Genomic DNA, 22568 nt, shown 5'->3' with positions numbered 1-22568 from the left:
AAAGCACAAAGAGAACAGAACTCCCGCTGGCGCAGTTTCAGGCAGGCGGCGCGCGAGCACTGCGAAGGCGGGAAATTTGAATTGCATGAGGTGGTAGCAGTAAGCGGATAAGGGCGGTACAGCCCATTATGGCGAATCACTGCTCTGCACTTCCGACAGCTTTCACATTGAGTGGAACGGCTTTAATTTTTTTCCGCCTCCTCCCTCAGTGCTTGCACCTGCCTCCGTCAGTAGGGTTCACTGTCGCGGTAATATTCCAGTGGGATTCCCAAGTACTTTACTGGGGTAGTGGTTGACCGAAGTTACATTAGCAAAGGTCGCTGGCGTTGACAGCCATTCACCGTGCCAAAACCCCAGGCATTTTGCCCAATTCACCAGACTCCCCGTGACCTCACCAAAATGCTTCATTGTTTCCCCGGCGAACATCACGCTTTCTTTGTTCGAAAAAACAACGGCATTGTCGTGAGCACAGGCGAGCAGTTTGACGTTTGTCTCCGGAAGTATTAACCCGCTGATTTTACTATTATGAATGATGCTCAGGCACAGAGCTTCAATGTATATACAAAACAATAAAGGGCCGAGGGGGCAGCCCTGGCGTACCGAACGCTGCTCCCAATTTCTTATTCACTATCAACCATGTAGTGCGATTCTGTCACGCCAGCGCCACTCCACGTCCAATGACAGAACAAATATTGATGTACCATGGGCTCCGAGACTCCCCCGCGCGCGTAGAACGCGCACGGGGTGATCTGGGAGGCCATGGATGTACTCTTAACACAGAATAGGATCTTCTGAGAGGCGCAGTCAAAGGCTTTCTCCAGGTCGAGCTGGAGAATCTCCACACCGGTATGCCTTGCATTGCAACACTCGAGCACGTCCCTCGCCTTGTGGATATTCGTAAATACGTTACGACCCCTGATGCCACACGTCTGATGTGGACCGACAATTTGCTGGATTACCATTTGTAACCTTTTCTCCGGAACCTTCATGAAAACTTTGTAAATAACGTTTGTTAGTGATATTGGTCGGTATGCCTTAACATCTCGTAATTTTTGCTTGTCGTCTGTTTTCGGAATTAATATTATACGAGAGGTAGAAAAAGATGGTGGAAAAAGGTAGAAAAAAAGGCGGAGCCGCAAGCTCGTCACGTGAGCAAGCTCCGCGGGCCGGAAAGACGGGATTTCTCCGTCGTGTGAATTTCGCTTAAAGGGGTCCTGAAATACCTTCCGCCGATGCATGGATGTGCATGTAACCAAATAAAGCAATGTATTAGCAATCTCCTCCCACAAGAATTTTGTTAAAGCGATGAGTATTAGCTGAGAAATCGTACATCAAAAACCGCGCATTATCGTCGCGCCGCTTTTCCTCCTCCTTTCAACTTGCGCTCCGCTGTTGACGGCGACGAGCCTTCCCTCCCATGATGCTGCGCTCCGCAGCGGTGACGTACTTCCGCTACTGCGCTGCTCAGACTGTCGTCTGCTATGGGCAAGCTTTGTTGACACTAGAAAGCCTACATGCGCTACGCCTTCGTCCAAGGCGCACTGTTTGTCCAAAAAGCGCCGTATCAGATGTGGCCCCGCTGGTGCCGGGTCTTATTTTGCGGCGGTGGTAATTCCTGCCGGCGGCGTGTGAAAAAAACATTTTAAACCGATACAGAACCCGTGCACAAAACGCTTCAATCATTTGACCAGTTCAGCTTGGGGCGACGCGTGGTGGAGAGCGGCAACGTTGGCAAAACATGCCCCGCCGCGCCTCTGAGCTTTCTAGCGCTGGAGCGAGCGCCAATTCTTTGACAATCTCAAACATCGGTTGCCTTGGCAACAAGGCACAAACCGCTCTAGAAGTCAGTTACGGTTCCGTGATCCCGGTTCAGCTTGGGGCCCTACCTCGCGACATGTGGGCACTGCAGGCGTACCACTCACTCCCATTTTGAAGTGCGAGATGCGTTTGGCATTACAGGAGGCGATGGTGTGTGTGTTGTGGACGCCTTTGTTTCGCGATGAAATGCGACGCTGTGCTTCTGTGGGTTTATAGTGCTTCCCATGGTCTGGATTATCTTTCTCGAGCGACGTACGACTCAACCTCGCATGGGGTATGTGCAGTGTGCGTGGCTAAAAGCCATCTCGGCTTGTGCGCCCGAGTTAAGTGACTTGCTGTTCGTCCCCGCAAACCGCGCGCGAGGTGAGTGCCGAATTTACGACGGGCAGGAGGAGGCAACCCATCTTCTCTCAATCGCGGTTCAGACTTGCAACGCATGTTGTGACGTTGTGCTCGTTCGAAACGCATCTCTGGATTGTTTTGAAGTTGAATAAAATGTGTGCGTCAAACCCGGGAATTCGGCTCAGGGCGTTCTCTGCGATTGCACGAAAGAAGTGCCACGGGGCTTCAACGCTTTCTTTATGGAACGTACTCAGGTAAGAGAATATGCATGTCGTGTTATGGCCGTGTTGCATTGAATACAAACGGTTAAGCGTTTGTTTACACTTGTTTCGTTTGTCGTAAAATGTCCAAGCACTCCGGCACTACGCTGGCAGATGAGCCGGCGAGCCGACGCTGAGCAGACGACTCATCTCAGTGGCGGAAGTGCGTGAAAAAGTCGCCCAATAGCAGGATGTCTAGCTCATGACGAACATCTGGGAATCGATGACGTAGACATGTGAAGATGGCGGCGTCCAAAAACACGAAGGAAAGGGTGAGAAAAAAGCGACAAACTTTGCAACAAAAGTGTGAGCTTTCCGCTGCGCATAAGAGAGTAATACTTGGCACAGATGACGTTGACGAACCAATCTAACGATTGCGCTAGTTCATTTAGTGTGCTCAAAACGCCTTTCAGGGAACCTTTAAGGCGGCACGAGCACTGGTCACCCGTGTGCCTGACGAGACCACTTCCCGTAAGGAGGTTACTCTGCCAGGGAATCAATTACCACTTATCTGGAGGTTACTGACGACTAATAAATGTTGTTTCATCATCATACTGACGACTATCGCATCTTCCGCAATACGCTACCCCCGGCTGTACCAAACCTAACCCCCTCGGATGAATGGCTGTGGCGCCGCCTCCTAACTGAATCGCTTCCCAACCGAGCCCTCCTTCATCATATCCACTAATCAACCTACCCCTGCCTCCTCTGCCCACACGGTGGCGCTAAATTCGCACTGCAACAACCACATACTGGCCTGCCCCTCTGACCCCCACCTCACGATAACCTCCCCTGACCACTGGACGGAGGCCCTGGGCAGCTCGGAGGAAGACTCCCAGCGCCCACTGGTCGCCCGGGCACAAGCGGGGGTGGCGTCCCTTCAGGCCGCCATGGCGCCCGAATGGACGCCACCGCGCTAGGCTGTTTGCACCCGAGGCCGGTGGTGCAAATAAAAGTTTCACTCTCTCTCTCTCTCCCTCTCTACTCGGGATTTTTTTGTTACATGAAAAACTACCCCTCATAGATAAAAATCACAGGCTATCTACAATAGGACCTCATTAACTAACATACGTTAACAACAGCAGGCTCACTTGTACATATTTTTATAAGTCATGTAGACACACACGTGCTTGGAGGAGGTGCAAGCAGTCCTGTGGTTCGGGTTAAGCGGCATAGACACTATCCGCAAGCGCACATTGTTCGCGAAAATTGACTTTCTGCCCTGACGTTCCTCCGTATTGCGGTCAATCATGTGGCACTTTCAGAGGCTGACCATTGCAATCAACGCAAAAAGATCGTAAGGCACAGATACGTTTTTGGTCACTGGCAAGAATCGAATACTATATGGGGTGATGTCAGTATCTTTCTTAAGGGTCCACTGGAACACCTCCCCCCCCTCCCCCCCCCCCCCTTTCAAGAAAAAAAGAGAAACACGGCATCCCGGCGCAAAACAAAGCAATAATCAATTGTCTCGGTTTCGATGGGGACATACAAGCACGCCTGCAAGCAGTCGCTGACACGGTTCAAGAATACTTAACCCAAAGAGGCCTCGCATGTTCACCACAAAAATCGGAAGTCCTCTTCTACAATCCAGCTAGGCCCGGCAGGAGACAAAGACATGACCCCAACATAGAAATCCTGCTGCAGGGCAGCCCAATACCTAGAACTGAATGCATACGAATTCTAGGGCTTATAATACATGAGGAAGGTACCAACACGGTTACCTTACAGGCCCTGCACAATGCAGCCTTACAAATTGGCAGACTCATCCCCCGGATAGCCAATAAACACCATGGCCTCAAGGTACATAATCTCCTTCGGTTAGTTCAAGCATCATCAGTAAATTAACTTACGTTACTCCGTACCTGAAACTCAAGAAAGCAGAGAAAGAGAAAATAGACCGAATTATTCGCAAAGCCACCAAGGCGGCTGTAGGCATTCCAATGGCTGCCTCCACAGAAAAATTACTGGAGATGGGCATTTACAACACGTTGGATGAACTTATAGAAGCACAACGCATTGTCCAATACACCAGGCTGGCGGGGACCCCAACAGGGCGGGCAATTCTGGAGTCGCTGCAAGTACCTTTCACGGACCAGAATGGAACCAAAGGCGTCATTGAAGCGGACCTACGAGACAAAATAAGTGTGGCCCCACTGCCTAGAAACATGCATCCCGAGTACTATCAAGACCGACGGCTTGCCCGTGCGAAGGCGCTCCACAAGCAGTACAGTGCCAACCCTGCGGTATGCTATGTTGACACGGCGGACTACCCTGGCCAACGTGCGGTAGTGGCCGTGGTGGTAGATCAGCAGGGCAGTGCGATCTCATCTTGCTCAATCCCTACGTCCAACCCAGAAACGGGTAAAGAGGTGGCCATAGCTCTTGCAATTACGGGCACGCAGGCTACTACCATCATTTCGGACTGAAAGGCCGCCCTGCGCAACTATGCGCGCGGTAGGATCTCCACCACAGCCGCCAAAATCCTTACAAACAGCGCGACCCCAGTTTCAAGGCACATCCGCCTGGTATGGACGCCAGCTCACTCGTCTCTCCCGGGGAACGAGATGGCACATGAAGCAGCCCGAGGATACACGAACCAGGCTGACTTCGAATCCGACAACGTGCCGTCTGTGACGGTGGGAAAGGGGGGGGGGGAGGGAGAGACTGGAAACTTACCGAGAGATTACTCAACACTATGGGCTGAGCCGACTAAAATTTCCTGCTGCACACAAACAAATGGCAAACAGTTGTTTGGCGCAAGGTGCAATCAAATACGTTCCCCCACCCCGCCTTGTGTCACCGCAGCTATCCGTATAGGTACACGGACAGATGCAAGTGGTGCAACATTGCAGCAGCCACACTACAACATATGGTCTGGCAATGCCCCAATAAACCACGGGCCTTTGAACAGGTAATGCATATAAGAAGTAGTGAGCAGTGGGAGGCCGCACTGCTCAGCTCCATTCCCGAGATACGAGCTGCTGTCATCCAACTGGCAGAGGACGCCGCCAGGGACCACGGGTTCCTGACCGCCGTCTGATGGGACGAACACCGGACTTTTCCGCACGGTGCATTCTTCTTTAGAGGGGTGGCAATAAAGTCTGTTCTCTCTCTCTCTCTCTCTCGGTTTGGTTGCACAAGAGCCAGTTATTCGACCAAGGAACAAATAATCCTTCACTATTGAGCCACATTTTGACAGGCAACGTAGATGTATAGATGTATACAACTTTAAAAATGAAGTTTTGAAGTAGCCTGAATGCAAATGCGGTTGTCACGCTGCAACACACTACTGTCTTAGTAACTTTATATATGGTTGACGGTAAAAGGGTACAGAGAATAAACTTTCTAGTAACGCACGCTTCAACATTTTCTTGAAGAGCTCGTACAGGTACTTCAGAGAAAAACGCGCAGTGGGAAATCTGAAGGTGTCAGCAACCTCTTCAAGATAGCAGAAGGTGGTTTAGGATTTTCGCGGTAGGTATATAGCACAAATAAAAAAAGGCAAATCCGCACTCGAGGGATATTGGAGCGTTGACCATAAAACAAAATTCTGCAGAAATTCAGGGAATTGTCTATAATGTGTAGCATTCTTATGACGCTTGTCTTGAGCGTGAGTTTTTTTCAGCCAATTTTTTTGGTTTTTCTAAATCCTGTCCGACCACTTATCTCGATTTACGCTATTAAAACGATTAGAAGTGTAATTTTCGCGAAAACTGCATTATTGTGGAAATGCAGGTCGTTATACCATTTGCCATTTTCCGTATTTTTTATAGTTATGCTACTTCTTATTTTTTTTCAAAATTTCGTTCGACCAATTATCTCCATTTACACTATTATATCGACTACAGGTGGAACTTTCCCCAAATCTGCATTATTGTGGAAATGCAGGGCGTTATGCGTTATGCGTTTTGCCATTTTAAGTAATTATTTTATATTCTTCTTATGTTTTTAGTTATTCGAAATTTCTTCCTACCAATTATCTCCATTTGCGTTACTATAACGATTACAGGTAAAACTTTCGCGAAATCTGCATTATTGTGGAAATTCAGGGCGTTATGCGTTTCGCCATTTTCCGGAATTTTAAAATATTTTTCTTATTTTTTAGTTTTTCGAAACTTCGTCTGACCAATTATCTCCATTTACGTTATTATAATGACTGGATTTGGAACTTTCGCGAAATCTGCATTATTGTGGAAATGCCATGCGTTATACGTCTTGCCATTTTCCTTAATCTTTTAATATTGTTCTTATGTTTTAGTTTTCCAAAAGTTAGTCCGACCAATTATCTCCATTTACGTTATTATAACGATTACATTTGGAACTTTCGCGAAATCTGCATTATTGAGGAAATGCAGGGCGTTACGCGGGTCGCCAGTTTTCGTAATTATTTTGTATTTTTTCTTATTTTTTGCTTTTTCAAAATTTCGTTCGACCAATGATCTCCATTTACGCTATTATAACGATTAGACGCGGAAATTTCGCGAAATATGCATTATTGTAGAAATGCAGGGCGTTACACGTTTCGCCATTGCTGCAATTTTTTACATTTTTATTATTTTTTAGTTTTTCAAAATTTCGTGCGACCAGTTATCTCGACTTACGCCATTACAGCGATTGCAGGTGGAACGTCTGCGATATCTGTATTTTTGTGAAAATGCAGGGCGTTACACGGTCCTGGCTGTGGGGGTACTCGGCAAAGAATGCTACGCATTAAAACGGGTGATCACCAGTTTGATCCGCGGGTTCGATACCCGGCCGCGGCGGCCGCTTTTCTGATGTAGGCGAAAAGCAAAAACGCCCGTGTGTACGAAATTTCGGCGCACGTTAAAGATCCCAGGTGATCAAAATTAATCCGGAGCCCTCCACTACGGCGCGCCTCATCGCCTGCCGTTGCGTCGGCGCGTTAAACCGTACAATCAATCAATGACCCATTTGATCACCAGACCAACCCCACGAGACTTTAACGAGAGGAAAAGGTTATCCCGACGCATTGGCTCCCACCTGGACCGCCACATGAAAGTAGCTAACACTCTATGGAACGCTTGGACCTTGTCTCGAGCGCAGCTATGGACTTGCATGATATAAACAAGTTTCGAGACTGGAAATACATTGGCGACTTCGGGAGGATTTTTTTCCACATAGTATTTATCGTACTACAAGTCAGCGTAGGAACAGCGGGGCTCTTTTAGCAGTTGAGCAAAACACTCTCTTCAACACCGGTCTTTTTCTATACGCATCAATGGTGGAAGCTTCGGCTCGTTTACACCAGTACGTGGCGTACCACAAGGCTTTGTTCTGTCTCCGCTACTTTTTAACATTAGAGAGTTTTAGCATAGCGGCTAGCGGAGGCTCACGCTACGGCGGCGGGATAGCGGGACCCTACTGCGCATGCGGGCGCGGGGAGGGTGAGGAGGTTGAGGAGGATGAGGAGGAATGCGCGGGCATGGTGAAGGATGGCTCGCGGAATTAATCCCCCCTTCCGGAACGAATTCGCGCCTGCCCAGTTGGGTCCCGCTACCCGCCGCCGTAGCGTTAGCGGACGGAGCCCGCCATGCTAAAACTCTCTATTGTCTTGTTGCCGCTAGCTTGGCACCTTTTCACTATACAAGACTTGTATTTCCTCATGTACGCGAATGACATTACGTATGGTCAGTTCATCCAGACCTGTCCCGACAAGCAGAGTGCCTCCAGCAAGCCTTAACAGACTGCCAGAAATGGTGCGAGTATGCGGGCTTTACCCTCTCTCAAGAGAAAACTGCTGCGCTTCCCGTCGCGAACGCTTGGGACCGTCGCTCCTTTGCGTTATCTCTGATCGCACTGCAGCTGAATGGGTCCGCCATTCCCATTGTTGGACACCTTCGGGTTCGGGGATTGGAGATATCGTCTTCAGGTTCAGCGGCTCAGTGGCTCCGATCTGCTGGACAGAAAGCCGGAAAAATGCTCCACCTCGTTCTCCGCATCTCCCAGAATTCTGGCGGGGCCTGCTGGACGATTGCCCGTCTCCTATTGCGCTCCGTCCTGCAGCCAAGGCTCGTGTACCAGGCACAGTTGCAGCACATGACGCGGGCGGACTGGGACCGGCTGGAGGCTATTAACAGGGCCGCCATGCGCCCTATTACTGGACTCACCCGCCTAACACCAATTCCACAGCTCCAAGCAGAAGCCCAGCTAAACACGCTTGATAAACTCATTCATCAGCGTCGTTCCGCACGCCTGCTGAAACGTGGACTGGTACCAGAGGCAGCAGCTCTCGCCGCGTACATGGGCCAGCCGCCGAATACGATGCCAGCCTTTTCCGCCGCAAGGCCGCCCGGGCTGTTCCATCAGGTGACGGACAAGAAGCCTCTGACAAGGCTACACGTCCGTACCACGGGCCTTCACCAGCCTCCAGATCATGTCCCTGACTGGGCGTTTGAGATGCAACCGCCGGTTTTCCAGGCTTTTGTGGACGTCGTAGCATACGACTGCTTCGTCCCCATGGTCTTGACGTGTCCCTCCTACCCTGCCCTAAATCAAAGCTGCGCGTACGAGTCACTCTGTGCACCCCCAAGCCTGCTAGCAGAACTTACTGCCATTAGGAATGGCCTGCAGGCGCTTGCATCGACTTTGACTACTGAGGACAAGCTGGAACTTTAAACCGACTCAACGGCAGCGATTCGGGACTTGTGTCGCATTGTGCGTTGTACAAGCCTGGCCGCACGCATTCATGAGATTATGGACACTTATCTATGCCCTGTCAGCGTTTCATGGATTCGCCGGGACATGCTTACTGCCCACAAAGTGGCGTATCGCGCCTGTCACAGGGACCTCCCACGGCCACTACCACTTCTTCCTGTATCTACGATAGAAGAACTGCTAGTGGAAAAAAAACTCCCACCTCCCGTAGCGGGAACCCAAGGGACCGCGTTTTATAGCGCGCATAACGTTGAGGGGACTGCGTAAGCCGGTCCCAGTCGATGACGACGTTGGCGTACTTGTAAAGTGGCGTGGACTCTAGGTGTTTGAGCCAAGCGTGGATGTTGCTTCGCCGGAGAACGGCACACTGGTTATATGCGCAGCGCGCCCGAAGGAGAGGAAACCGCGGAAGAGAGACTACTGCACATGCGCCGGCCCCAGCGCGTCTGCCGCAGCTATGACGCAACACAATCCAACACAATCCACTTTAATCCAATCCGATCCAAATCCAAGCCAAGCCAAGCCAAGCCAATTCAATCCAATCCAATCCAATCCAATCCAAGCCAATCCAATCCAATCCAATGCCCCTCGCGAGAGAGTGTTCGCTATCGGAGAGGAGAGGGGGTGAGCGGCGGAGAGCGCAGCTGGCGCGGCGAGGAGAATGGGGGAGGGGTGGACAACGCCGCCGCCGCCGCCGCCGCCGCCGACGACGACGACGACCGCGGAGGGACAAGGCGAGTGAATCAGATGCTCTGCATCTAAAAGGAAACCCTCCGTCGCGCCACGCGTGCTTTACTTTCACCGCGTGGAATAGACCTCCCCAGTGGGCTCGCTTGTTCCATCGATTGCGTCGACTTCCATTCCATCGACTTTGCTCCATCGATTGTGTCTGAACGTAGCGTTCACAAATACCTACCGGTATCGCCTTCACCTCACCTCGAACCCGTATTGTGACAACTGCGGTTCACCGGAAACTGTCGAGCATATTTTACTGGAGTTCCTTACGTACGGTCAAGAAAGAAACAACCTCGCACAGAAGATCGAGTGCCTCAACCACAGCTCCCTAACTTTAAAAGCACTTCTGGGACCATGGCCATCTCCCTCGTCTCAGCGTGAAGCGCTGACCGCATTATTTGAATACCTCTGTGACCTAATACCTCAATGAGCTAATATAGGACCAGAACTTCCTGCACTGTGCAACCGTCTACAGACTTTTTACGTGTCGCACTGACGGTCCCCAACACACACGCTGCATCCTTTTTTTACTTCTTTTATTTCCTTCTTTCTTCTCTCTCTTCCTTCTCACTTCCTATTGCAACTTTATTCCCTCCTCCCCACCCCGCAGAGTAGCATGCAGGCGTTAACATGCCGGCAGACCTCTCTGCTTTCCTCTTAAAAAGAGCTCTCTCTCTCTATGAGAATATTTTCTTATGCCGTAGGGCAATGTTTCGCACACAAAAAAAAAAAAGGAGTGTTCAACGCAATCCAGTAGGTGGCGTTGGGTGCGTACAAGAAGTGGCGGGCGTCCACTAGGGAACTGAATCTCGCGAATCTGGAGATCTTTATGGGGCTAAGTATAGTGCCACCAGGTCTTTGTACACATGGCACACATTTGCATTGGGGATTGACCACGAAATGATAACGCATGCGGGCCGTATATTGTATCATATTACAATAAAAATGAAAACTTTACTTGACCTTTCCCGGACAAAATCGTCGGATCCATGACACACGAAAATGAACCTTCCGGGAGAGCAACCCTGCAAACAAGGAATCTTGCAAGGAATGAAACTAGTGTTACATTCGCAGGTGGCGCTGCGGGGCTTCGAAAGAAGATCGCCAACGCTCGAGCGAGCTGTTCGGTGTGAACGGTGGTTGTGGACTGTTTCGCGTTGTCCGTGTTTTCCCGTTTGGCGATGTCCCAGCAAGAGTGAAGGGCCTCTTCGTTCTCCTGTTCAAGCGCCGAAGCCCTCCCCGATTGGTCCTCTGCATGCACTGCGGCGTTTCCTAGAATTCCGCTACCAACGTCCACCGCACCTACCACCTCCTCCTGCGTTCGGAGGCCCATCGGCGAGATTCCCGACCGTCCATCATTTTGTCCGGAAGTTGAATCGCGAGTGCGCAGGGCACGGTGGTTTTTGTTTTGTTGACTCAAGCAGCTGGGACCCGTCAGCGACCGCCTCAGCACCCCGCCACCTTCCCCATAGCACTGAGGCCAGCGCTGCTTCCGAACGCGTCACCCGACATTCCCAAGATTTTCGTGGTGCCCGTCATGGCGGCAATTCCTCAAGCGTCCTTTGCTGTGGTGACGGCCGCACCAGTGGCAGCCGATAGCGAGGTGTGGTACGCGCCTGCGTTCCTGGGGAACGTGCAAACAGTCTACGTACCGGGCCTCCTTGGGTACTCCGCCGCGTACGTACCGACGCCCACTGTGCCTTTGTACACGATGCAGTACGAGTGCCTTTGCCAGCCTACGTTTCCTCGTCCTACGCCCCTGGAGGCCTTCAGGCCCATGGAGGAAGGCAGCCTGCTCCTGGCGAACCAGGCGCCGCCCGCCATGATGGCCGGAGGACACATCCAGACGCGCAGACGCGCCACGTTCCTGCTACCACGTCCTCCTCGCTTTCAGCAGCAGCCATCCGCCATCATCCAGAATAGTGGCCGGAGGTATAACAGGAAGAGCAGAAGCAGGCGCCGCAGAGGCAACGCATCGCACAGGGGCTGCGCCACCACGGTGGATGGTGAGGCTTGCACCACCCCAGAGCATGTCTGCAACAGCCCCGCGGCAAACCTTGATTTCTCGAGTACATCTGAGTTCCCCTCGCTGCCGGTGCGGGATTTGCCCCAGAGCCAGTCCCCTTCGGACGTAAGTTACTCCACCGCCCTGCAGAGGGCGCCATCCCCTGAACAGCCCCTCATGTCTTCGGTGGGGGGCGGCAAGGACAGGGAAGCGGGGGAGCCGTCCTCGCTAGCCTCGACGGGGCCCAACACTGGGGGGCCTCAGCAACAGGGACGCGGCAGGGGCAGCATGAATGGTGGCGGCAGTGCGGATGCGAGGCCAGTGAAACGGGCCAGTGGTGGCAGTGGTGCGCCGATACAGAGGCTTGGAGGTGGGAGCGGCCCGGGTGCACGCGGCGAGGGAAGGCGTGCGGAAGAGAATGCGGACGCGTCGCAGGTGCAGCATCAGCAGGCCCGTCAACAGCAGCTGCAGGAGAGGAGAGGGAGCGCCAGGAAAGGAAAGGTGCCCCCGCTGACGCCCATGGACGGAGTAGTGAAAAAGGACCAGTTCGAGACACTCGAGAAGAACGCCAAACCAGAGGGGCCGCCTGCTGAAATGGAGCACGCGTCTGGGATCGACAGTGCTGGCGGCCGGTCGTCAAAGCAGGACGGTGGTTTGCGTGTGAACGTTTCTCACGGACGCCGGGATACGCGTCACTCGTCGTTGCCCCGAGGCGTGCGCAAAGGTGAAGTGCACGGGGTGCGGAGCAGCGCGGATGGGTCGGACGCGGGTAAGCTCCACTCCACGCTGCGAGGGCAGCAGAGAATGGGGGAGAACAGCACAGGCACGCAAGGTGACGAAAAGCTGGCCTCGCCAAAGAACTCGGGAAGCTTTGTGGGAAAGTACGAGTCTTGGGATGAGTACCCGCCCTTGGGCAGCAGTGGCATGTCACTGGAGCGGGCGCCGAAAGGACGGATTGCAAAGCCTGATTTGAAAGACACTGTGGAGGTCCAAGGAGATATTCCAAAGCAGCGCCAGGCCTCCAAAGATAAGGGTGGCAAGCAGGCGGCTACCGCCAAGCCCCTGGCCTCGACCAACAGAGGCAGCAGTGGGCCCAAGCACAAGACGGCCATCAGTATGGCCATTGCGGACATTATGGTGCGTAAGCAGAGGCAGCCTAAGAAACTTAAGGAGAAGGAGAACTTGCTAGAGCGGAGCAGCAAGAAGCCAGAGGGAGGCGGGTGGGATCCTTGAGATTCGTCTTGCTCGGTCGGCCCAGCCTGCAGGCGACGGGGAGAGCCGTGTAAGGGGGTTCTTGCTGCCACAGTCATCGACGGCACCGTCACCACCGCCGCCTTCCCATGACGTCACCAGCCGCCGCACGCTCTCACGATCCCTTCTAAATGCACTGGCTGCCCAGAGACCCCTGTTATCATACTAAGACACATTGGCCATGGTGTCGGAGCTTTCACCCTCACTTCTTTTTTTGTGCTTTGATGGATTGCTTCCCTTTTGTGCTTCCCCCCAGTGCATTCAAGGTCGGTCCCCATCTGCTGTCTGGCTATTTTCTTAAAGCCTCCGGTTTCTAGATTGCGAGCTTCCTTCCAGGAGCTTGGGCTGAGAGGACAGTTGGGTGACTGAAAAAGTTTCATCGGAAATACTCGCTTCTGGGATATGCCGTAGCACTGGGGGAAGATTTTGGGGACAAGACAACGACTGTGGCGCAGCAGCTATAGCGTTTGTACGTGGCTCATGCGTTGTTTTTTATATGCTGTGCGAGAACAAAACTAGTGTTCTTTCTACTTCCCCCTTCCCAAAACGTTTTTCACTAACTAGCTGGCTTGTGCGTGTGCAATTGGCTATTGTGTATTCCCAGAATGTTCTTCTTTCTCCTGTGTCCTTTTTCCACGTTTACTGCTTCTAGGTGCCAGAGAAAGTTATTAGAGCTTTTTTTACCCTGTGTTTACGCATTCTTTGTGGCAATGTGTAGATGTGAACAGGTCTGGCCAGATGTATCTTACTGGACTCGTCATGACTGAGTGCCGTACTCCTTCCTTTTATGTTTGCACACCGTTTCCGCCCATTTTTTGTTATTCTGATCAAAGCATGGCCGAGGCTTCCTACTAGCTTAAACACAAATCGAGTGTGCTGTTTCCAATGTGTGCTTTTAACCTGAACCTTCGGTATTCTTTCCCAGAGCTTTACTAACTGTGGGAAACAATTTATTATGGCGTGCCGGGCTTGATCATGCATGTGCATCGTGTAGTACCTGAAATCAATGAAGAGCGGCGGAAGCCGCGCAAGAACTGCGATCAAAGTGCTAGGAAGGAGAAGCTAGGGGGTGGTCATCTTGCCTTCATTTTTTTCTTCGTACGACTTGAGGACACTGGTTATCCCCGACCGGATCCGAAACACACGTGTATGTGTTGTGTGGCCGTAGCCAGGGACTTGTTGGCGTTTGACTGTAAAGGAATAGTTTGCCCCTTCTTGCACTCACAGTCCCTTGTTTAGGGCTGTTGCTTAACCTGAACAGTTTGCAGAGGCAGTCATTTTGTTTTACAGCAGACTGTAGAAATGGACGACGCCAAAACTTCAGCAAACTGCTTAAAAATTGATTGGTTCTCTGCTTTTGTCACTGAGCAGCAACTGTCGACAATAACGCCACGCTGGTTGTGCCGCGAGGTTTATTTTCATAGCTCTTGTTTTCAATCTTCGGAACGTGGCTACTGTCAAATCCTTTTCTGCGCAAACATTTTTTTTTTTTGCGTAGCATGTCGCCTCTTTGCCAATGACAGGGTATCACCAACTTGTGTACCAAAATGCGCTCCGCTACCCGATGAACCCCTTCCACTTTTCCGTGTGCGTAGCCTGCGTCAATAAAAAATTCTTCGGGGCCCTTAAGTCTGCTTACTTGCTTTGAAGGCGAAAGCCTGGTGATACTCATTAATAACTTATTAGCTTATTGCCCATCAGCAGACTGCGCTGCATGTATCGAAGGCCAAGCGTTCGCGCGTTAAGAAATTTGACCTGTGTATATTCACACATTCATGCGTGCACACATACATACGGCCATACATACATACGTGCATACATACGTGCATACATGCATACATACATACGTGCATACATGCTTACATACATACATGCATACATACATACATACATACATACATACATACATACATACATACATACATACATACATACATACATACATACATACATACGTACATACATACATACATACGTGCATACATGCATACATACATACATACGTGCATACATACATACTTACGTATATACATACATACGTGCATACATACATACATACATACGTGCATACATACATACATACATACATACATACGTGCATACATGCATACATACATACATACATACATACATACATACATACATACATACATACATACATACATGCATGCATGCATACATACGTGCATACATACATACATATATACATATATACCCACGTGCATGGATTCGTACGTCTCTAAGCACGGGCGCAGTCTCTCGAAAACGTTGGGCCATTTATTTCCACGTGAGGGGCTGTGAATGCTAACTCATCGTTCGTCCTCGTTTTATGTTCGTTCCTCCCCCCAAAAAACAGCTCTCCGGTTCTATGCATACAACACATACTATCTATCTTAGAATTCTAATACTGGAACGCAATGAATTATACTTAATATATATAAAACTGGCCCCAGAACTGTGACCCATATACCTGAAAATAATGTCTAAATAAAAATTAGAAATAAAAATTAGAACGTTGATTACGAATCGGGAACCACAAACCTGGGAGGTGAAGCTAAAGTATGATCTAGGGGGGGGGGGGGGTGAAATATGAGTCGAAAAACAAATTCTGATCGTAACATCTGCACCAGCTTGACAAATAAAGATTTATTCAGCATCATCTTGTTTCCTAGCATAAACAGTTGGAATGATTCGCGCTCTTCATCCAGGTGTAATCATGATATCTCAGTTTAATAAACAGAACCTGTCAATGATGAATTTTACTTGCCCAGGATACCAATAAAATTTGGCTCCAATCCACAGTGTGAAGATGGTTGGACTGCGAAGCTGTAAACGACACCCACAACGATTACCCATGCGACCTCACTTGAATTCCCACACGTGGCTCTACAAAGGGTGCAAGCAGAGACAAGTGAAATATACTTAACCACACCCTTTATTACTTCACAACGACATTCACGACTGCTGTATGATCAGTGTGATACACTGATATTTTCAGGTCTCACTGTAGAAACATTCTTTCCTAACGTTAAATCAATGCATGATCCATGAACGGTGGTTGGTCGAGCTTAACTGGCGAAGGAAATTACTGCAAACTCTTCCATTACGAATTGGATGAATCACTTGTTTTGCGTTTTTGAGGCATCCGCATTAAAGTCACCGACCATGATCACGGGTGTAGTGTGATTCATCGCCAGTGAGGAGAAGTGCGTTCGCATGAGGCACTCCGTGTCAGATTTGGGTGTATTCGGGGAGATGTAGACCGTGAAAATTAGGATTCCTTTGCTTGTATTAACGGAACACACATTGCCGCAGTCGACTTGCATTATTCGCAGACGCCGTTATCATACATCATGCGGTTTGCACTTCACACGAGGGCTTTCAATGAGCGCAGGTGGTAGACCAGCCGCTGTGATCGTTGAGTACACCGGCTGCCGCCCCGTCTCCTCGTGCGCATTACCACCATCGATGCCGGCTCTGTACTGAGGCTACACCGGTCGTGGGGAGTGCTTGTCTGGCGGTCCCAATACCAGCCCACGCGCCGCACCAATCTCTTCTGGAGCGTGGAGGGGGGGGGGGGGGGGGGGGGGGCATCGGATTGATAAACGCAGAACTCAAGCTCGTAGTCCATCGCTTCCTATATTTCCGACAGGAGGCTGACCCGTTCCTTCAAGCGGTGATCCAATGTATGGCTCCTTACACTTGCAGCCGTGGCTTACCAAATCAGTTTCTGTTGAGTACGGCTTCCGCATCACTGAATTCTACAAAGAGATCGCGAGCATGGTGGCTTCACTGCAGATGCTGCAGGACCCCCCAAAAAAAATTAAAAAGAAGAAGAGAAATATTTGTAAACGTGAAATTTATTAAGTATATCGTGATTAAGACACACTTCTCGGGGCATAGTAGCCACCCTCTACATAACTTTCCAGTTGTTCTCTTTATCTTTGTATTTAGGCAGTGGCATTGAAATTTCCTTTTTGTAATGGAAGCAGACGTCGAAATCGTGCAGTTTCAACGCATTCCTTGAGAAGGAAGATGAATGACAGGCAATTTTTAGTTGATGACACATAGAGTCAATATCATCATCAATTACACTAATTAACTTAACGCGGAAGATTCGATACTTCGCAAAGGATGGCTTGGCAGGCGAGTCCGTACTACGTCGTAATACGGAAAAGGAAAAATGTCTAAACAATGTGGTAGTGAACAATGGTGGTACTGGACTGCGCCGAAACATCACTAGTGTTGCATTGCACATGAACGACGCCAATACACGGAGTCAAAAGCAGCAATAATCGGCGCAAACACAGATAACAGCTTAGCTGAAACACCGGTTCAACCACGGCGCGATATCTACGTGATTCTTTTTATTATATACTGATCTTTCTTGCCACGAACCAACGTACTCGTTATAAAATAAAGCAACCATTACACTCAATTCCATCAGAGGTTGAGTAAAGTTGCACTAGTGAAAATGCGCAGAAATATTCCGTACTCATTTGGGTGTTTGCGAGTCGGAGTCCAAGGCAAAATTGTGTTGGAGCGAAGCATGCAAAAAATTGGCCGCGTATCTGCTCCCTTCGTTGCAAATGTCGTCAAAAGACGATAGTCTTTGTAGTCATTTGCCAAGGAAATGCCCCCCTTTGCTTTCCCGCTCACTTCTAATGCTGTTCCTGTACCGTCACGCTCATCCCCAGGTAAACACACTAAAGGTTTTCGCAAGGCGATTTGAATTTACCGCGTTCCACTGCTACTGGCCGGGTTCCTCGATGCCAGCGCTGCAGTACTGCGGAGACGCGCGTGAATGGAGGCGGCCGACTACAAGGTTTATAGAACCGCGTGGCCGTGCTCCACGTGCGTTTCAAGTAGAACGTGGAACCTAGCTAGTGGAACCGTTCGTTGCTGTTGCCGCGGGATTTTTTGTAGGCCGCCAGGAGGCGGCGGTTTTCTGCAGTAGATGTAGAATATCATTTGCTATCGAAAAACCAAGCATCCAGGAATTTTTTAATAAAGGAACACTGTAAATATTCCTTGTGTATTAATTTCCTTTCTTATATTTGCGTAATGTCTTGTTCTTGTTCAACAAAGTTGACAAGTATGAACATATAAACCGGGCTTAGGCGTTTACATTTGGCTGTGAGTATATAAGACTATTGCGCAATACCAATTTTACTTTGACCGGGTGGCTTTTGATAATTGGCCATAGGACCAACGTCACCCACTCCCGCGTGTAACCTTTTCGCACAGGAGTCTGCTCTAGGCTGTCTTCCCCCTCTCCCGCCGTCATTCAACCTGTGGGTCTCCCCATAGCGGTAACGCTTACGTGCACCAGTGCGCCCGGACTCGAACATATCACGAGGGCAGGCTTCCAAGTTGATGAATCGAAGTGCTGAACCCAAGCTCAGGCACTGAGCCACGTCGGATGGCGGCGGCCTTTGTATCAAAGAAGTCTACGAGCATGTAGCCCGGAAACTTATTCACCTGCGCTGTTCTTACTAAAGCTTCGCAGATGGAAACTAAGCAGCGAAAAATTCAGGCGCTCTCTTGTCTGAAAGGTGCATATTAAGTGTTTTTTAGTGTGAAGAATTTCTTTCTGAACCAGGCAGGCTTTTTTGACATAAATTTTTAACGTTGATTTTGTGGCGTTTTCTTTCTCCTTTCTGAGGCGTTCGCTCCAGGTCAGTTTAGGCTCATCTTAACCATACTCATGAAAAATACGCTCCTGTACGGATAAGCATTGTAAGTAAACGTCACTATTTTTTGGATCACGGGAAACCTTCGGCACACCATGAGGCACAGAATCAGTGCATAACAGGCGTTAGCAGCGTTGTTCTAATTAAAATTACACGCTGCATTTGGAACAGCGCGTTTAATTCACGAAATACCCTGGCTGCCGACCGCTCGGCGTTTGCAACCAGCGTAAGATGCAGGCAAAAACACGTTTGATTCATTCGAAAGATTGCCTCGTTCGAATCATACTGACATCACTTTTAACGTACAGTTCGCTCAAATAAGGTATATAATTAGGAAAAAGGGGGAATGGTCATGCGATATACTAGCTCATTTCCCGCAACAGAACCTATGGTGTCATATGTGTCCAGCTGTGTGATTGGCTTAGGTCGGCAAAATCAAACGCAAATTAGGCACGGCTTATAAGCTTGCCGAACGACCTATTTGCGCTTAAATGTAATGCATATTCATTTTACAGCACTAATAATGGTTCGGTAAACAATGAAAGTTACGAAAGTACACGTAAGCCTAGAAGTACCGATGCGCACTGCTGTTGGTACTGGGTGCACTATGCTTGTTTTAGCTGCACACCACTCCGCTGCTTTGGCGTTGTCTTACACGACACTGTCCGATTGGCGTAAGCGACGTTGTCTTACCTGACTCTGTTTGTCGAGCACGCCCCATGCTTCACGAAACGATAACTTTCTACAGTAACAAAAACACGCCAGGTGCAAATGCGGTCAAAAACAAAGCGACGGCGGACAATGGTCCGTGGATGAGTATGGTAGCGCCATCTGGGAGGACTGACGGCAAGCAAGGCTGCTGAGCCACGGCCGGACTGGAGGAGCGGCGTGCACGCAGTTCGCGCTCGCCGCTCCTCCAGTCCGGCCGTTGCTGAGCCGAATGACGCCGTGGAAGTAGTTTCAATACGCGCACTAATGACTTCATTGCTGACGACCCGAAAACACATGATTTGGCGGGAGAATCAAAATTTTAACCTAAATTGATTAATTTCCCAGCGAATACGGAATCATTTGCTGCCGGGCAAGCGCCTTCGATCGCAGCCCCAAAAATGGCGTTTCGCTTCGTACTGAACATGCCCATATGTAGCATGCACGGCGACTCGTGAGCGGACAGGGAAAGGGGCAGGACAGAACGCTATTAACTTTGAACTTAATTCGCCTTACTCGTGAAGCATAAGGGCGTTTCAGTGTGTCTATATACCTCACCTCTTAAAACCTCCGAAACGGTGTGTTATGCGCGTCCAAAACACCAATTTCTGGCTGTTTAGTTCCATACAAAAAGCTTAAACATTGCGAGATATCGCAGACTGTTTTACCTCCTGAGCACCCTTCTTTGTGCGATTCGCCAAAACCTTTGTTGCGTAGCAGAGGCGAGGAAAAAAAATCTGGGCACCTAAGCACTAATTATGATGTAGTGAGTGAATGCGAAATCATATGGTGTTGGATGTCGAACAGATGTACTAAATGTACTAAACGGATGTAGTAAACAGATGTCGGACGCGTACTAAAAAAAACACCGGGTCACTCGTTTACGCCTCGCGCTACAACGCTTCGTGATTCAAAGACATAAGACTTTTACAGCAAAGCTGTATACCACTATCCCGATCGGTTTCATCTCCATGGACAAAAACGCCAAGGCACCAAGAATACACTTATACACTGCTTGCTTCGCCCCTCCCCAGATTACACGTTAGGGGAGATGGCCCGGGATTTTTTAGAATGGTTACCAGTTGAGGACTTCAGAACGCAAAATGGTACGTTAACCCTAACCACCTATGTTTGTGCTTAGCGTTAGCGTTCAAGTTGAGCCTAGCGGCATGCCAAATGGTGTCCTACACACTGTGCGTCAAGCTGCAGGTACCGACTGACGACGTTAGACATCAATGCGTGACAACGCGTGCCGTCACGCCTAACGTCCCCCCCCCCCTTCCCACCCCTTTCTCCGACTGCTGCGCCAGCAGTTTGGCTGGTTGTATTTCCACCTCGACGCAGATAGCTTATAAACCGCAAAATATAAGAGGCTTCACTGAGTGGACGATTTTCTACATACCATAATTCAGCCAAAGTAGCTTAATAGTGCCTCCGCACTAAACCTGAACCTATTTTGTACTTGTCATTGGCCAGGAGTAAAACTTCGGGAGCACCTTTTGTAAGTGCCGTCAAAGTTATGCACTGACAAGTGCTTCTCTTCCAGAACTATGCTTCCAGCTCCCACGCTTCAATGTGCTTATACCGCTTTCTTCAAATGTCCACACACGTCAGCGGCATCTATATTCCTCTCAGCTATCTGTACACCTCAGACAGCAGCCATACTGCATGCGCAGTCGTGGCCGAGTGGTTAAGGCGATGGACTCGAAATCCATTGGGGTCTCCCCGCACAGGTTCGAATCCTGTCGGCTGCGTTTTTTCTTTTCTTTTTGCACCGATAATCCCTGAAATTCGGCAACCGGTATCATTTGTTTGCCCAGTGTGCCCACTTGTTTGTTTCGGCAATTTCTTAGTGCAACATGTCACAACGGTTTCTTGCTTACATTTTATTTTGTTCATCTTTATGCTTTATTATAAACCTTTCCACGTTACTTACAAACCTTGCTCGATCCACATAACAGCGCGTTTTAATTAAATAGCATAGGTTGACGTACCAAAGATTTAACGGAACATCGTCTGCTGGTATTGTGAAGTTTTTATATTGGTCGGGTTAAGAACAAGGGATATCGTGCGAAAGCAGCTTACTGTACTGCTCGTAAAGCCTTGCCCAATGTCCCATAGCGTGTATGTACTCCTCTGTGGGCACTTAGCACTTTGGTATAGGCTTCAGAGTACGCCCAGCGAGGATTCAGAGTACCGGCACAGGTTTCTTGGGATCGACCCTCCTTGCGCTCTAAGCAATCGATTGATTGCGAGTTACGGTTTTACCCTAGTAAAAAAACTCACTTTAATTTGTCTGATCGAATTGCCTATTACCGATTCTTTGACAGCGATTTTCCGTAACCCCGCGTGGGGAAAAAACGGCTACGGCAGCGTATAGTCAACACATCATTCGACTTGTTACTTACTTACTGTAATGAATGAGCTAAAACTCAGTGCGGTTATGGAATTTTTAGGGGACCAACAGAGTATAATTTGTCTCGATATACGTTCAATGTAATGCGAAGTGTTCATGTTACACAAGATCATTAAAATTGTCCTGTAAAAGCGCAGGGTAGAAGCATAGGTAACCTAAAGGCGACTCAGAATGAAATTACACGGACGTTTTCTCAGCCACGCTGTAAACTAATCAATGATAGGCACTACTTGAAACTCTCCGTGGTTTTAAAGTGGCCCTAGCAGCAAAAAAGGTGAGATTATCTTCAAGATGCCAATGTTGAATTTCACTTACACTCGTTTTTTGAGACACATGGAGGTCCATATTTTTAAAGTTTGGAGCCAATGAGAATATCCGGACGTTTGGTGGGAGAGCTGCATAAAGGACACTTCCATTTGAAAACGGCGTTGCTGCTTTTGTGTGTAACCGAGACCGGCCGCTTATTCAATAATAGAAAACACGTTGTCACGACTTGGGATTGAACCCACTACTCACTGCTTCCAAAGCGGACATGATAACCACTGGGCGACAGCTCACTACTGTAAGTACGCCTATTTGGGGATGTCATAATGCAGACCCCATTTTGAAATCAAACCGTTCGCTGCACTTTGTCAATGGCGCGCACGTTGCCCATTTGATCT

At 49.4% G+C, this 22568-nt stretch overlaps 1 non-coding gene across 1 annotated transcript; it reads left to right on the top strand.

Moving 5' to 3' along the window:
* Positions 1 to 21162: 21162 nt before the first annotated feature.
* On the top strand, positions 21163 to 21244 carry Trnas-cga (transfer RNA serine (anticodon CGA)). The gene has a single exon. It is a non-coding gene; the product is annotated as a tRNA-Ser (tRNA).
* Positions 21245 to 22568: the final 1324 nt, after the last annotated feature.

The sequence above is a fragment of the Haemaphysalis longicornis genome, unplaced genomic scaffold, assembly GCF_048455015.1.
Source record: "Haemaphysalis longicornis isolate Haplotype H1 unplaced genomic scaffold, Haemaphysalis longicornis Haplotype H1 scaffold_1, whole genome shotgun sequence".
Lineage (NCBI taxonomy): Eukaryota > Metazoa > Arthropoda > Arachnida > Ixodida > Ixodidae > Haemaphysalis > Haemaphysalis longicornis.
Note: the sequence above shows the minus strand (reverse complement) of the source record. Positions and strands in the feature narration are given on the sequence as shown.